The sequence below is a fragment of the Temnothorax curvispinosus genome, unplaced genomic scaffold (assembly GCF_003070985.1).
Source record: "Temnothorax curvispinosus isolate PA1 unplaced genomic scaffold, ASM307098v1 QBEX01013443.1, whole genome shotgun sequence".
NCBI classification, from domain to species: Eukaryota; Metazoa; Arthropoda; class Insecta; order Hymenoptera; family Formicidae; genus Temnothorax; species Temnothorax curvispinosus.
Window position 1 is genome coordinate 7,697 of NW_020223223.1, and position 17,749 is coordinate 25,445.

A 17,749-nucleotide genomic window follows, 5' to 3' on the forward strand; every position below is an offset into this window, starting at 1 on the left:
CGAAATGTCCGCCCAAAGAAGAATCATGAGATCCTTCCAGAATTTCTTTCACGCGTTTCCGAGGGACAACAAGCTGAAGAAAGCTCGACTTTAAATTGGGAGCCTCCCACCTCCTATAAAGAACTCCATCTTTGAGAATAAGTGCGTCCCAATAAGCCCAATAAATTCGGGCAGAAACACTCCTAGCGATAATCTCGGAGCGCGGAGGACGCTCTCCTGTCTCCCTGGCTCGAAGGAAGATAGCGACGTCAGGATTTTCCTCCTGATTCCTACGCCAGCTCTCAAGACTTTCCCCCCCCGAAAACTATGCGAGCGACAGACTTAATTTACCCTTCGGCACTCTTCTTTTCCACCTTGGCGCAGTACCCACAACCGGACATCTCACATTGTCGTCTAGACAATCCGTCGGCATTCTTGTGGGTCTGCCCCTTCCGATAAGAAATCTGAAATTCGTATTGCTGGAGTCTCTCCAGCTAACGAGCCAATTGCCCTTCAAGTTCCCTGAAAGACATTAACCATCTTAAAGAAGCGTGATCCGTGCGGATCAAAAATTTCCGTCCCAAGAAATAGTGACGAAACGACTTTATAGAATCCACCATAGCTAAAAGTTCCCGTCGGGTTATGCAATAATTGCGTTCTGATTTGGAGAGTACTCGACTAAAATAGGCAATTACCCTTTCCTTCCCTTCCTGTACTTGTGAGAGTACCGCGCCGATGCCAACGTTAGAGGCATCGGTATCTAGAATAAATCCACCATCTCCCTTAGGAAAAAAAAGAACCGGAGTAGAAGATAAAGCCCGTTTCAATTCCTCAAAAACTTTTTGGCATTCCTCTTCCCAAACAAATCTGGAACCATTTTCCGTCAAGAAGTACAGAGGTTTTGCCAAGGGAGAGAATCCCTTCACAAATTTGCGGTAATAGGAACAGAATCCCAAGAAACTTCGCAATTGCTTCTTGTTATGTGGGACTGGCCAGTCTTTTACCGCGGAAACTTTTTCGGGATCCGTGGTCACACGTTCTGCCAAGACTATATGTCCCAGATATTTAACGTTTCTTTTAAAGAGAACACATTTTTTCGAATATATTTTTAAATTTACTTCCTGAAAACGTTGAAAAATCTTTTTCAAGTTCTCAAGCATTTCCGAAAAACTTTTCCCGAAAATAATCACGTCATCTAGATAAACCAAACAAATTTTCCCCAGAAATTCTTTTAAAACCTTTTCCATTAAGCGCTGGAACGTCGCGGGGGCGTTGCACAAACCGAAAGGCATTACAGTGAACTGCCATAACCCGTTTTCGATAGAGAAAGCAGTTTTCTCGCGATCTTCGGGACGAATTTTGACCTGCCAGTACCCACTTTTTAAATCTAGGATAGAAAACCAACAGTTACCTGCGAGTTGATCGAAGATGTCATCAATTCTAGGGAGCGGAAAGAAATCTTTTTTTGTAATAGCATTTATCCCTCTATAGTCCACACAAAATCTTATCGTTCCGTCCTTCTTTTTAACCAGAACGACTGGTGAGACCCAAGGGCTCTGGGATTCCTCAATTACTCCCCGCTTCCTTATATCTTTAATTATCTGATTTATTTCATCTCGCATTTGAATTGAAATGCGACGAGGGACTTGCTTAATTGGGGAGAAATTCTCCACATTTATGTTATGGTAAACAATATTACACCTTCCTGCAACAATCTCATCAGAAAACATTTCTCTATGCTCATTCAAAAAGGCAAGAAAAACGTCCCTCTGAGTTTCATTGAGATTTACAGAATTTCTCCCATAGAGTTTTTTTAAAAAGAAAGGAACTATTTCAGCAGAGTTTACCACGCGAAAGCAATCGTAAACCCTCTTCTCCTCTTTAAATTTTGAATTTCCCAGAGAAGATAAGAAAATGTTTTTTAAATTTACCGTCTCGAGAAAATCTGCACCTAACAAACATTCCTCACTAATCTTTGCCACAAACATCTTCATCTCCAGAGAATATTTCCCGACTTAGATTTTTACCAAGATTTTAGACTCAAATGGGACTTTTTCTCCCGTTGGATATCTAAGATTATGATCCACTAATACAATTCTTTCTTTATTCTTCCCTATCAATCTACTACTTACAATTGAAACATCGGAGCCCGTGTCGATTTTAAATGAGCAACATTTTCCGTCCAGAAAGCCATCGTAATAAAAATTTTTCTTATCTAACTTATTCTTATCTAACTTACAGCTAATAAAATGTTTAACAACCGGGGCATTTTTGCGTGGGTCGAACCCTCCCCGCCGAGCTCGACTAATTCACGTTTCCCTCCCCTGCTGGACATTCATACCGGAAATGCCCCGTTTTCCCACAAGTCCAGCATTCTTTTTTCTGGCCAGCGCCGAACTGGCCGCCTCGCCGGTTTCCCTTTCCGACTGTCTTCACCTCCCCCTTCTTCTTTTCCTCATTATTCTCTTTACGCGTATCCTTTCCGTTCTTTCTTTCGAAATTATTATTATAAAGCTCTTTTCTTTTTTTGAAGCTATCTCCCTGTATGATTTTGACCGCTTTCGCTCTCTCTACGGCAAATTTGAGAGAGGTAACCCCTTCCAGCTGAAGGGTTCTCCGTATGAAGCCATTCGAAAGCGCAGAGATAAATTGGGAGCAAGCGATTTTATCGCGAACCGGGAAGGGACATTCGGGGTACGCTAATCGAGCTAATCTCTCTAAATCGGTACCAAGTTCGGCGAGATCTTCCCCAAACTTTTGTTTTCTATTGGTAAATAGCGAATAATAGTTCTGCGAGTGGAGCCCCTCACCAAAACGTAACTCGAGCTTCGACTTCAGCGCCACATAATCTAGATTTTCTAAATCCTGTACGTTTTCAAGGATGGAACGCGCCTTTCCTCTTAGACAAGAAGCTAGGATAATTGTTTTCGAAGCGTCACTTCACCCATTTGCCCGAGCGATCAGTTCAAACTGAGAGAAAAATTCACGTAATGGAATTGTCCCGTCATATGTGTCAGGCTTTAATTTTATATTCTGGTCCCACTCTGTTTCGTGACGTGGGTCTTTCCCTCCGCGATTCACTACGGCGACTCGCGACCCCGAATCGCCGTGAGCTCTATTTACGGAAGGACTTAGCTGTGCGCGTTCCTGACGCTGAGGTTCCGCATCCCGCTGCCGCAACAACACTGCGTACTCCTCACGCATCTGGCGGATCACCTGTACCACTTCCGCTGAGAGCTGAGGGGCGCTCGGGCCGGCTCGTTGAATCTCCGTCTCCGCCTCGAGCTGTGGGACTCTCGGCCTCGGGGTCCCCATCCGTGCTCTCTTTCTCAATGTGGGAGCTGGCTCGGTGCTCGCCATCAAGTTCCGTACGTCCGCTCTCACTCGTCCGATCCCGGACGAGCCCCCAAAATGTTGCGCTGCGCTCCGCAATAACTAGTCACTCGCGTTCGCGCCGCGCACTCCCGGACTCGCGTAAGAAAGACAACTCCGGTTTACAAAAGGAACTCAGGTTTATTTAAGATCTTTGTACAGGAATGCGTTTCTGGAAGAAAACTCGTCCGAACGTTTTGAGTCTCCCCGTAAATCTGACAATCAACAAGAAAATCAATATCCCGTAGTCAAGGGACGCGCTTCAGCACGAAGCTTCCGCGGAACGGTCAGCGGAGCCAAGTTCAGCCCACAAACGGGTGTCCAGCACGGGCGCAACAATAGTATTGAAATATAAACATCAGTTTTATACTGTTTATATATAAACGTGTATTAAATCAATTTTAATAACAAGATTCATTATTGAGATAAAATCCTATAAACACAGGATTTGTATAACATATTCAACTTACCATCTTGTGAAGAAGATAGTTGTTTTTTATTATTCAAAAGTACTTTTACTTTAGTTCTGATATTGTCAGATACAAGATCTTCTTCCTCATCTTCACTACTATTATCGTTAACTAAAGAGATAAGAAATAAATTCTTTACAAAACAGCACTTATTAATGATTGATAAAAATAAATACTATTCTACACTGTTATATATATATATATATATATATATATATATATATATATATATATATATAAACACGCTGTAATAACTGGTTCAGAAATGTAAAAATCATACCGCTAATTCGTTATCCAAAAATCCGCTCGTCATGGCGACCATCTCGTGCACAATTACTTCTACCATTTCCTTCACATGGGACGGTGTGCATGAGGCGTAAATACAAAATAAACCAGTGTCTGCGTAAGCTATTTTCAGACGCGACTTTCAAGCCGTTTGGTAAGACTGTGATCTGCGTCGTTTGATGCTCCTCTTTCGCAGTCGAATAAACAACTTTCGGCAAATTCGGAATAGGTTCTGACAGCGGTGGAAATGATGTAACGGTTTTCTTCTGATTCTCCTTCAAATCAGGGGGTATCCTCTGGGAGGTTACACTTTTGCCAGATATTGAAACATTGCAAGCGGGAACTGAAAGATAAAAAAAACAACGACGTGTAAAATGTATTGAATTCTTTTCCTTTCTCCTCCTTTAGAAGAAATAAGATAAAGGTTATACAAGTCTACGACTTATTGTTATTTTCGCGTTACCGCATCTTAACGATTAAGAAAAGGTGACTGCGATAACGTAGTCGTACACGTTTCGGCTTTCGCAACATCCTCGAAAACATTTTGTCAACTCGGGAAGATTTGTAGCATACAGATGTAGAATTCCAGCCGAACCGCCGCCGCCGGAGGCTGTAGAGATGCACTCGAGATGTACTTTACAATCTACAACGCCGAAATGTCGAGGAAAAAATGATAGCGAATCTCAATCGAGTCTGCGTTTTTTATACAACGGATTCGCAAGTGAGAATGCTTGAGCACGGTAACGATACATCTCATAATATGTATATGTATATGTATATGTATATATGTATATGTATATATATATATATATATATATATATCTAAAATTTCAAATTTTAACTTCGCGAAATAATAGGTTAGATTACGCATGCAATTTATAGATTCACCCCGACTTGTTCCTTCCAGCTGTTGGTGCATGAAAACAATGGCCTAGTTTCATTGGCTTAAGCCTTGTGTACACGATACTAAAAGTCGATCCGAGTTTTGGTTTAAGCCAATCAACTTGCAGCTCTTACAGAAAAGCAGTAGTTTCATTGGGTGCGTTCAGCCGATACTCCGCTAGCCTAGCAATCGTGAGCAGTCGCTCGTTTCCTCTCCTTTTAATCCATTGGGTCAAAGGAGAGGAAACGAGCGAAAACGAGCGACTGCTCACAATTGCTAGGCTAGCGGAGTATCGGCTAAACGCACCCATTGGCTTAAACCGAAACTCGGACCGATTTCTAGTATCATGTACACAAGGCTTTAAACCGAAACTCGGACACAAGTTCTAGCATCGTGGACACAAGGCCAAGTTTACACCAATCTCTTGATACGTGTATCGAATAGTATATTTGAGCTGATCAGCCAATAATTAAACTAAGGCTGTGGTCAGCCGAACCTCTGCTTAGCAAAGCAAAAGGTAGCAATTAAGTGTAATTGGTTGGATTTAAAGGTAAGAACCAATCACATTCAGTTGCTACCTTTCGCTTCGCTAAGCAGAGGTTCGGCTGGACACGGCCCAAGTTACTAGTTATTTACTATTTAATACGCGTATCAAGTGATCGGTGTAAACTAGGTCAATTGAACCGGCTTTATTTGCAATGTATAAATTACAAACGTAAAGAAATTACAAATATATAAATATAAAATAATAATTTATTACTATAAATGTGCTATATTAGTAACAATGTAAAAATGATTACATTATAACATTAAATTAAAACATAAATAATAATAATAATTTATTACACTGTAAACATATAAAGCGTCGTCTACAATGGCAGCAGAAGTATGCAGTAAGACGTAAGTATCAAAACTCGGACGCAGTTTTAGCATCGTGGACACAAGGCTTTAGGATGCGTTTCCACTATACGCGTCGCGCGTCGCGTCATTTCCGACGCGAGATCTTGTCGGAAATGACGTCATAAAATGAAACGTTTTGATTGGATAACTCATGACGTCGCTTCTTACCGCGCGGCAAGCGTTTCCGCGTCCTGTGTGCAGAAGCCATTATCAACGGCCAATCACACACACTTCGTTCGAGACGTCGAGTCAACATGACGAACCCAATCAGGTTCATCGCTTCGTTCTTTCCGCTTCACCTACATCGTGCCTTTTACCTCGTCACCCCGCAACCGGATGCAACGTGTCCGAGGTGTTTGGGAGGAAGCTGGAGGAAGCGCGGAAGCGACATAGAGAGTCGAGACCACCGACAGGCGGTGAAAAGAAATCTTGCCGAGAAAGAAATAGAGTATTAAAAGCAGCCTGAAATCCGTCTTGGAAACCGCTCCCGCCGGTACGCAGCCGATGGGTGCCGATACGGTGAGTGGGAACTGGGAACCGATGAATATTTCATGTTTTTACGCGCCGGAAAAAGGTTACTTCCCTATGTTTTGGACGAACGTCGTGAGCGCCTTCGCTGCTAATTATCCGATAAAGCTTCCTGGCCGACTTAATTACAGGTAGCTCACGATGCAATTTATCTTATAATATTTCTGTAATACAGGTGGAGAGACTAGTGGACAGACTGCAGTCTTCTACTCTGCTGTACGACGGAAGAGATGCCTGCCGTGCGCTCAAGGCGTTATCAGGCACGTATCGCGTGGAGTTGGGTGCTCAGGAAATGGACGCGCTCAGGCAGGTGCTGGAGATAAACAGGACAGATTGCGAGATAATCGGCCTGGTTTTGGATACTCTGTGCAATATAACGAATCCTGAAACATTCGACGAAGTAGGTATAAGACTGCGTTATTTCTTTGGCACAATCAATTTTATGTCTGATCGCCTCGCGTTATTTCAGTCGATAAACACGCTCCAAGAACCAAATAGGAGAACAGTTTACAGAAATATTCATTAAGCACTCGGACAGTGTTGGTTTGTTGCTGACATTTCTCGAGGAGTTTGACTTCCGTGTCAGGTGGCCAGCTCTGAAGCTACTGACGCATTTGCTAGCGAATAGATCTAAAGATATTCAGAAAATAATTCTGGTCAGCCCTATGGGTGTCTCTAAACTGATGGATTTGCTGAGTGACAGCAGAAAAGTTACACGCAATGATGTATGTTAAATTTATTATTTTTGAACAAACGCTCCTGGAATAGTAAGAGCTTTGCTTGTAATATGTTATTTATACTTGCTACATAGGTTTTGTTGCTGCTCATTTAATTGACGAAAGGCAATGCTAACATACAAAAGATAGTGGCGTTTGAAAGTGCGTTTGATCGCATATTTGATGTTATTGAGCAAGAGGGCAACGCGGATGGTGGTATTGTTGTGGAAGATTGCCCCCTGCTGATATTAAATCTCAGGGGAAACGTCAGTGACCAAAACTTCTTTAAGGAAGGTAATATACTTGTCATTGGATTTCTCTACCAACTTGTATAATTTTTGCCGTTCTGTAATAATTTTTATATTCCAACGGTACAGGTAACTATATTCAGAAATTGACGTCGATATTTCAAATTCTCAATGAAACGGAGGATAACAATCTTGGTGAATGGAGCCCACAGAAGGTGTCCAATGTTCACTGCATGGTGCGAGTTGTACGAGCGCTAGTAGCACCGAGTCCTGCTCAGGTAGCTCAAAAATATTAGCGCTGTATAGAATTTACATTATTTGTCTGTTGTTACCTTTAGTTAATAACAATTGTTTCGTTGAAGGTAGTCGCAGCTTGTCAACGAACTATGAGAGCGTGCGGATTATTGCAAGCACTATGCGATATATTGATGGCTATCGGAGTTGTAAACTGCCAACTCCCGACTTTACCCCCTCCATGGCAAAAACATGAAGAATACTTGGTCTATTTATATATGTCGTTGCTATTTCCGATATAATTTATAACATTAGCTAAACTTATTACAAGATGTATTTAATGTCGTTAGTCGTCTTCTCATTATTACAGTCTTTGGTTTGCATCACGGATTCTGTGTCGTTCTCATTGTTGTTCGTATCTATAGTTTAGCGTATTAATATTTGGTATAAAGAAAGACTCTTGGATGATTGGATGAAAATCTTCAATAAGAATGCGTTCAATTTCTCCTGCCGGTCGTCTGTTAAACACTTGTATAGAGATCAGTGTTACTTTTGCCAAAAAAAGCCAAATGCAATACGAAAAAACCCGTTTTTTCTTTAAATAACTATATAATTTTTTGATGTCTTTGGCTGAATTGACTTTTTTGTGTCTCCTTTGATTTGATTGCGTTTTAATGACGGTTCTATTAACACTTGTTATATCAACAGTTAATAATTTTAAGAAATCTTTAACTTGTTTCTTTTTTTCCATGTCTTCCTTTTTTATACACTCGTCACTTAAACACAGTGTTTAACAGACCACGGGCAGGAGAAATTGAACGTATTCTTATCGAAGATTTTCATCCAATCATCCAAGAGTCTTTCCTTATACCAGATATTAATACGCTAAACTATAGATACGAACAACAACGAGAAGTAATAAGCAGATTTCCGATATATTTAATTAAAGTTGATAAGTTTTCCGCAACTGCAGGAGCTTCATATATTTTTTCTTCATTGTTATATATTGCGACTTTATTGATTGTTGTGATAAAATCATCATACACTTTTGGATGATAGACCGATGTAAGTGGTTTTCTACATTTTTGTTTATTTCTCTTAATGCCAAGAGAAAGCGACTAAGGATACGTAATTTGGCACAAATCATGTCGTGTTGGTGTTGCGATTTGTATTTCATGCACAGTTTATTTGCATACAAAATGAGTACTTCGTCAAATCTGATAGCACGTGTAACATCGTCTTCCCTCATAACAGGAAATACTACTGTTCTTAATACATCACTTGCCGATGGGTGTAATCAACACGTAACTCGTCTACCCATAATCATAACGAACCGATTCTTTGTAAATTTTTTTTCAAAACAACGTCTAGAGTGGTGACGTTGATTTTCAAAACTTAAGAAGTCGAGCCCGGACGCGTTGATAGTTGCCCCGCGGTTCACAACAACCGGCACGACGCCCGCGGAAACGCGTTACTTGCTCGCGATACGAAAGCGAGTGGTGCTTAGTCACCGAGTGTGAAGAGTGGAAGCGAAGCGTACGGTACTTGTACCCAGCGACACGCGTGTCAGCCATTTTGTGAACAACGAAGATCTGTGAACAACTTCCTGCGGGAAAACATTTCATTGAATAAATTATTGAATCATATTGTGAAATTCTTTGAGATTTATCGTCATTTACTCACCTTGTGGTACTTACCTGATCCATCGGCGGTGATCCCACGAAGTCCCTCGGCGTCAATGAAACGGAGTTCCTCAAGCGGCTAAGTCCCTCGGAGCAGTGAAGCGGAGATCCTTGAGTAGTAGCGGTGATGATCCAACGTTGGCAAGAACCTAAAAATAAAGGAAGAGAATTAGATTGATAATCCAAGTATTCATGATTGCTTACCTTCTCGGTTGGTAAAAGTTAAATCGAGTGGCGACCGTGTTAAGGAAAAAAACATCGGGATTCGGGCACCCAAATCGCAACGTCCGGTCACAACCTAAGTGCAGAAGTGCAAGTGGAGTCGTACCGTCTACACCTTGTGGTACGATCGTCCAATGGGAGAGCCGCGCGAGATAAAGGCTTCGCGCCTAAATGACGGGCTCGGCGCATGCTAAGGTGGGAGAACGACGATTGTTCCTCCCGGACAGTTCGTGAATATCCGTCGGACGAGTAACATCGTATCGTGTTGCTCATAAAAAATCCGCGTACGCGTATTCGCTAGCGTCAGTAGCGTGATTGAGTTAATTGTAATGACATTAATTGCGCGATATCGGGAAACTCAAGCAATTCCACGCGCTTATCGGTTTTAGCCCAATTATTTAGCACCTACCAAGATTATTAAATTGTTATTTGTTTATAATAATCCGAGAGTGATTATTCGCGACCCCAGTGCCTTATCCACACCACCGTAGAGTACGCTTATGCTTCGCATAACAAGAACGTGGCCGACGGCCTTGAACGCGTCCGCGACGTAGAAGACGGCAGCCATTGCTGAACGGAAAGACGGAGCAACACAGACACGACTGCTTTCTGTATTTCGGCTTCAAATACAATGGCGACCGAATTATCAGCCCGAGTAAGTGGCTTAATTAATAATTTTTCATAATTTCATTCGTTAGTCCGGTCACAACCTTGCAACCGCACGCGCCGGGTCGACCAATCGTCATTGACATGGAGGGTGCTGCCGCGCGGAACGGCGACAAACCAGAAGGATGAGCCCAGCAGCAAGTTCCAGCCCATTCAGCGGGGAAGACGACTCCGCAGACGAGGGGGACATCCTCAATTAGTTTTTAAGTTGCGTGAGCGCTCCGAGGACGGAGTCGAGACGATTCTCTAATTTTATTTTATGATTTAATATCACTCGATTAATAAAGTCATCGATTACACCCGTCCGGCGCAGCTAGTAGTAAGAAATGCGACAGCGGTCGCCGAGCAGCGGCTCGATTAGTTGACAAGATTAATTTTTTGCGATCCACAGATCTTTTAGTTTCTTTTGGCACGACGGTGCCCGGCCCGACCATGGGAACAAGGAGTTATGGTTTATTTTCGACAGGTGCGTGGATCGAAAATGCACCAACACATTAGATGGTCGAGTCACACACAATCTTCAGAGCGCGGGCGCCCAGCGCACGCATCGCGCGTGCTACGCGAGTAAGAGCCGAACTGCCGACTCCTGGGATCCCCAAAAGGGGAATCCACGAAGAACCAGCACGATCCGATTACGCAAACACGGGGTTTGCCGGACAACCGGCGAAAACACGAACGGGGCGCTGTAGCGCCAAACGGCAAAAACTGCAACCAGAGGGAGGCTTAACTGACCCCTGGAGCCAATTGCGAGCGCGATCCGAACGCGCAAACCCCATGTTTGCCGGACAACTGGTAAAAACGCGAACACGGCGCCGCAGCGCCAAACGGTGAAAACTGCAACCAGAGGGAGGCCTCACCGACCCCTGGAACCAATCGCGAGCGCGATCCGAATGCGCAAACCCCAGGTTTGCCGGACAACCGGCGAAAACGCGAACGCGGCGTCGGCGCGGGAAAAGCCCGAATCTGCGTACCTAGGGGGATCATTCAGGCCCCAGGAAACGATCGCGAGCGCGATCCGAGCGCGCAAACATAAGGTTTGCCGGACAAGTCGCGATATAGCGAACCGAGTGTCGGAGCGAAGAAGGACCGAATCTGCGTACTCAGGGGGATTAGCTAGACCTCAGGAACCGATTGCGAGCGTGATCCGAACACGCAAACATAGGATTTGCCAGACAATTTGCGAAATCGCGAACCGAGCGTCGGAACGGAAAAAGATTCAAACTGCGTCCTCGAGGATACCTAGTACACCCGAGGAACGAATCGCGGTCGAAATCCGATCATCCTAACAGGACCCCCCTTGCAGTCCGGGTAACCGATGATTCTAGACGTCGGCTACAGGAAGTCAGGCCGGAATACGGTTAGTAGGGACCGGGGGAATAGGCAGATAGGTCGCCGCCATCGGCGGACATCTAGAAAGCGACCTGGACGTTTTCTCCAGGAAGTCGACCCGGAATCGGCATTAGGGACGTAGGAGAGGCCGTGCACACGGGTCGGCGCCATCGAAAGTCCATTATTCAAAGAGTAGAAAAACCGCTACCCGGGAGCTGATTAAGTCGTAAATAGTATACTGGCGGCGGAAATTTTCATCGCGAACATCTGGCGCACACCTGGCGAGCCGAAACTCGTAAACAGCTATTATAACAGCGTAGAATGGAAAATTACCGCGAGGAGAAAGCGGCCGAGACCCCATGGTGAGGGTAAAACTTCGGAGGTAGGGAGCCCGAGGGAGGAATATTCCTCGAGGCAGTCTCTCGTGGGCGCTCGAACTGTAGCTATCTTCTCGCGCGTATGTCCCGGCGTATCGTAATTAATATCGCGAACGCGAAACGGAATACGATTTGTAAGCCTACCGCAGTGTCCGAAACAAACGGGAACGCCCGCTAACAGCGTTACGTGACGCCGATACGAAAGGCGTACGGGTTTTCGCGTACCTGAATCGTGAAATCGCACTTTGCGAGACGTGCGACCGCCATCTTGTGCAATCAGTAATTGTGAACCACCATCAATGTGAAACGATAGTTAACAATAAAAGCAATAATTATTTGCAAAAATATATACGAAAATATCAGTTACTTACCTTCAACTTACCTGAACAAGCGGCTGTCCGGCCATCTTGGTGATAGCGTGGACCGAGCTTCAAGGTCATCATAGATTCTGCTTCGGAGGAGGCCATAGATGAGGAAACCGTGGCGGAAACCTGCAAAGAAACGGCATTAGTTATAGTTACGCGGACAGTTCTCAGACTTACCTGGTTGTCCGGCCAGCTCCCAGACGCGGTGATCCTGGACATCGGTGAGCAGCGGTGATCCACGACGTCGGTGATGGTGATGAGGAATCCGTCGACGAAACCTGAAAATAAAAGAGAATTAGTAGCGTTTTACTTAGATTAATGCTGGGACTTACCCGATCAAGCGGTTGTCCGGCCATCTTGGTTCCACGGATGAGGCAGATGAATGATAGATAGCGGAGGCGATAGGCAGAGCATCCCAGAGCAGGCAGCTGTGGCGGGAATCTAAAAAATGAAAGGGTTAAGGAGATATACGTATATACGTACCTGATCAAGCGGCTGTCCAGATGACAGGCACCCCTGGCTGGCCGATCAAGGTCATACCTAGCAGTATCCAGAGCACAGGCGATGCTTACTAGGCAGTTGTGGCGGGATTAAAAAATAAAATTGTTTAAACAAATTGTTCAACTTTTGGTCCGTTTGCATTACGAATACCGACCTTCTCGGTACTTTTAGGTTAAACCGAATGGCGACCGATGACTTAGAGGACAAAATCACGTACCCAGTGGCCCGATTATGTATCGTTCGGTCACAACCTAACCTTGCAGCCGCACCCTTCAGCGCAGCCACGAGAGCCAAACGCACATTCTACCGTGCGGGTCGCGGTGGACCCACAGGTCGTGGTAGAGAGAACACAGGAGACAGGGGTGAACAGGCCAGCAGAGGACGAGCGTCCCGGGGGCCCGAGTACCAGACCCGAGAGCAGCGACGCCGGCCAAGCGACCGGAGATAACGACCGCGATAGCGATGCTCGATATTAATATTGTCGCGATGAGGCGATTCTATTATGATTGAGACACCGCGGTCAGCGTTAGGATTAGGGTTATATTAAAAGATAAAAAAATATTAACGGTGATGAGTTTATTCTTATGGGTATAGATATAAGCATAGTAACTAGGTGGACTAATTCGCGAACCGAAGGCATATTGTCGAAAGTCGCGAGATCACGATATTCAGGAGAACGTAAATGGGACGACCATGAGGTTCGCGAAGCGATAATATCACCGACCCGGGAACAAGCGAACCGAAATAGTTCTACAGGAAGTCGCGATGCGAACGTGTTAAGGGGGTCGCGAATAGGACGACCATGAGGTCCGCGAAGTAGTAAAGTCACCGAATCAGGAATACGCGAACCGGGCACTTCCCCAGGAAGTTGCGATAAAAACGTGTTAAGGGGAGTCCAAACGAGGCATTCGTATGGTCCGCGACGGAGTCCGACCTCCGGACCGGAAACTAGAGAGCTGGGGATCATCGCCGGGAACTAGCTGCGGATTCCGCCTAAGGAAGGGCCCGAAAGACCCAGTATGCAATAGCGACGCGATTCATTCGACGGTTTGGAAGTACGCGAGCCGGAAGCGACAAACAGCCCGAAAAGACCCAGAATGCGTACCGGGTAACGGAAAGTCACTCCCGTAAAGTGAGAAAACGAGCTTGGAATGTAAATGCGATGCATTGTGCCGAAGTTGCTATGAGATACGGGTAAATGTAAAGTAGATAAAATATGTGGCAATTCCGGAATAAGGCATCGTAATATTTATTGGAAGACAATATTCCAACGCGAATTTGTAATACAGCGAGCACGATATTATTCGGACGTAAACTTGTTATTCGACAGCGTGCGGCAAAAATACGCAAAAACTATGCCATCGGAATGCGGAAGATAAATATTATTCGAGCCAGGAACAAGATCACGCGTGCGAGCATGGTGAGTCACGACGTCGGCCCGTGAGGAGTGGGGACTGGACGTCGAGAGGGGGGCGAACGGACAAAGGCTCGAGGCAGTCGCTCGAAGGAGGCTTTCGCGAACGGGCCATATAGCCTCTTGTAACAAATAGGCACTTAGCCGTGGATACATACAGCGTAAAATAACTTAGCGCGCGGAACAAGTCTTGTGAATACTGTTTAACAGTATTGGTCATCGGGATTGTAAGGCCATCCTGAAACAGAAAGCGATTGTATTATGATATATGAATAAAAGATCAATAATTTACAATTAATCAAAATTGTCAATTTGTGAATACTTACTTGATACTTACCTGGTCCCTTGATATCGGCGAATCGTGGTCCAGCGGCGATACATATCCAGCGTTGTCGGTCCATCGTTGTCCAGCGGCGATCCAGGGTCACATCGTTGGCGTCCATCGTTGTCCAGCGGCGATCCATCGAAGGCAGGAACCTAAAACAGAAAAGAATGGTTAATACTGATATCGTATTCTAACGAGATACATATATCTTACCTTTTCGGTATATTAGAGGTGAAACCGAGTGGCGACCGAACAGTAGATCAACATATTTCGCGAATCTGAGCCGTCACTTAACCACGTCCGGTTACAACCTGACCTTGGAATCGGAGACTAGGGTCGGTATTCATAATCTTACATTTAAGACCGTCTTAAGTACGACCTTAAGATGTTATGAACCACTCACAGAGCCGTATTAGCATCTTAAGACATTACTTAAGACAGTCTTGAAATAAGATTCGACTATGAATACGGGTCTAAGTCTTCGAATCCAACGTCGATTCAGGGGCGCAGCGGCGGAGCCTGCCAGCCGGTAGACAGGTCTCAGGCGGCAGCCGGGGATCCAGGCATGGCAGAACCGTCAAAGAAAGCTGTCATTCTGGCCAATAAGCAAACGGGAGAGATTGAGATTTTCGAGATCAGCGACCTGACCAACGAACAGCTGTTTGAGAAGATTCCAGAGGCCGAGGGAGAGGAAACGATCTAGCCCAGCGAGGAACAGCCCGCTGCGCTGGAGACAGCGAGCCAATCAACGACGAATCCAGTCAACTAGAGGACGTCGACGAGGCCATGGCCAGTCCTGGCCAATCACAGCAAGCGGCGGAAGCGTAATCCCGTGCGCCAACATTATATTTGACATTTTGCATGTTTTAATATTTTTCAAAGTTTTTATTCATTTCAAAGTGCAATCGAGTCACCAATTTTTATGTTTTATCAAAAATATTATATTCGAATAGCTTATTCGATTTAAATATTTTATTATATTACGTGTATTATATTATAAGGATAAACACATTAAAGACAACACAAATACAAATATACATTCACAAAACAATCCCACCAATCCCAAGTAATCAATAAATTAAAATCCTTTCACAATAAAGTAAAGTACCACAAAAAGAGTTAATCACAGACTCACATTAAGAAAAGACATTTCATTTAATAAATAAAGCTCAACATGATTCCAGATAGATATTTGGTATTAATTTTAACGTCATTAGTAATTTAACTTACAATTTTCATTATACATATGATTTTTCTTATTTATGCAGCTAGAATTCCAGAATAAACATTAAACAGTACCTAATTGTCACATTTATTATATTTTTCCCATTATACACAAGTTTTCCAGACATTAACTCAATAACAACATTATTCATACTATATACACTATACATCATTTTATTGATGAACCACGATTGGTTCTACATTGACATTAAGTCATTTTTCGATATTTTCATTTATTATAGCCTAAAGGCAGATTCGACGACCAATAGAGTTTATTCTATATAATTTTGCATCGATTCAGCATGTTTACAATAATTTAATATAATTCTTTTAGTTTATCCACCGCGACAGCAAATAGAAGCAATTCCTGGCAAAATTACATTATTTTCATTCATTTACGGTAGATTCACGATACTGCATGGCCTTCAGCCAATCAGAGCACTCGGTGCTATTTTCTAAAGATAGACGCAAACAGCCGACCAATAGGAAGCGAGCATTTCGCGAGGTAGCAAGATTCGGTATAAATGCGTGAATTATATTGGGTGTTAACGATAATGGCTATCCGAGTTTTCTCCTAGAACCGAAATATATAATAAGCACAGCCATTTACTACCATCATGATTTGTGACAACTCAATGGTGTCTGGTATAGCCAAATTAACGGGCATCACGGGCGAGTTGCGAGTTGCGAGTTCCGTGAGTTTGTAGTAGGTAACCTAAAAAATACGATATAAATTATTTGATTATTACAATTAAAAATAATCTGTTTTTAATGTATGATATTACCTTTATTAAAATTATAATTATGTAACACAATCATGTATTTTTAAAGTATTGTCTAAAATAATACTTATATAAACATAAGCAGCATGAAAGAACTGATTTTGGCTTTTGCTGTCAATTTCATATCATACTTTGTTGAATTCTGTTAGATTTTATTGGTTCAGATTGGTTAGATTTCTATTTTTGTAGCAGTAAAATCTACATATAATATACATTTTGAAAAATCTGATTTTTACAGGTCTGCTTTGTTGAGAAATGGCTACAGATAAATTAAGTTCAGTGAGAGAAGTGAATGATGTTGGTATGTACATGATTATTTAATAAAGATAATTATATAAGTCGATTATTACAATTTGTTCAAGTAGTAACTAATTTTTGTAATTACAGTGAATTACAGAGTTCAGTGGACTGATAACATGGTAAAACTGCAGCAGAAATAACTACGTATACAGAATCTTCTACTAGTCTATTAAATAAGCAAGCTTGGAAAACGATTGCTGCAGTTATTAACCCTTAAATGCCACCCGGGGTCCAGAGGACCCCAGACCCTTTACAATTATATATTTTCAAATGTTTCCGCCAAAAATGGAGCTCATGCTCCCATTGATGATAGTTGAATGATTGAACTACCAGTGTGTACACTTAGCAGTACTCAGTTTACTTAATTTTTTATACTATGTTGAAATTGAAATTTTAACAATATAAGCATTTTATTCTTTTTTCTAAACCTTGAACAACATTGAAAAAAATTTTCATAACTAAAGATAAAAAAATCAATAAGTAACGAGACATTTTTCATGCTGGGGTCTTTTAGACCCCTCATGTCATTTACGAGATTCTTGAGAGGTGTGGCATTTAAGGGTTAACACTCATGGTTATAATTTGACTGCAGAAAACTGTTGTATCAAATAGACTGGTATGAAAAAAAATATAAAACGTTAAAAGATGCAAATAATCGTACTGGCGCAGCAAAAGAAACCTGGGAATATTTTGATATTATTTTTCTGGATGCAACTCCCTCATTAATTTCGTCATCGTAAGTTTTCGTGGTCGTCTTCGTTGTATTTTCCATATCTAAGAGTCCAGAGTCAGAATCATTACTGTCACTTTCATCCATATCAACTCCTTGTGCTGCTTCGAGATATTGAGATATTTCTAAGATTTCTTTTTCTATAACAGCTTGTCTGTAGTGAGATAAATGAATTTTATCGGCATGACCCATAGCGTTGAAATTTCATTTTTTGATA

The 17,749-nt window shown here is 42.9% G+C and overlaps 1 long non-coding RNA gene and 1 pseudogene across 2 annotated transcripts; both read left to right on the forward strand.

Moving 5' to 3' along the window:
* The first annotated feature begins 6,082 nt into the window (after positions 1–6,082).
* On the forward strand, positions 6,083–9,250 carry LOC112463572 (annotated as a pseudogene).
* A 7,112-nt stretch (positions 9,251–16,362) lies between these two features.
* Positions 16,363–17,068, forward strand: LOC112463573. Of its 2 annotated transcripts, none has more exons than XR_003041809.1 (3): positions 16,363–16,426; positions 16,741–16,803; positions 16,890–17,068. It is a non-coding gene; the product is annotated as an uncharacterized LOC112463573 (long non-coding RNA). The 2 variants fall into 2 exon arrangements; XR_003041808.1 differs by having other exon boundaries at positions 16,390–16,430.
* Positions 17,069–17,749: the final 681 nt, after the last annotated feature.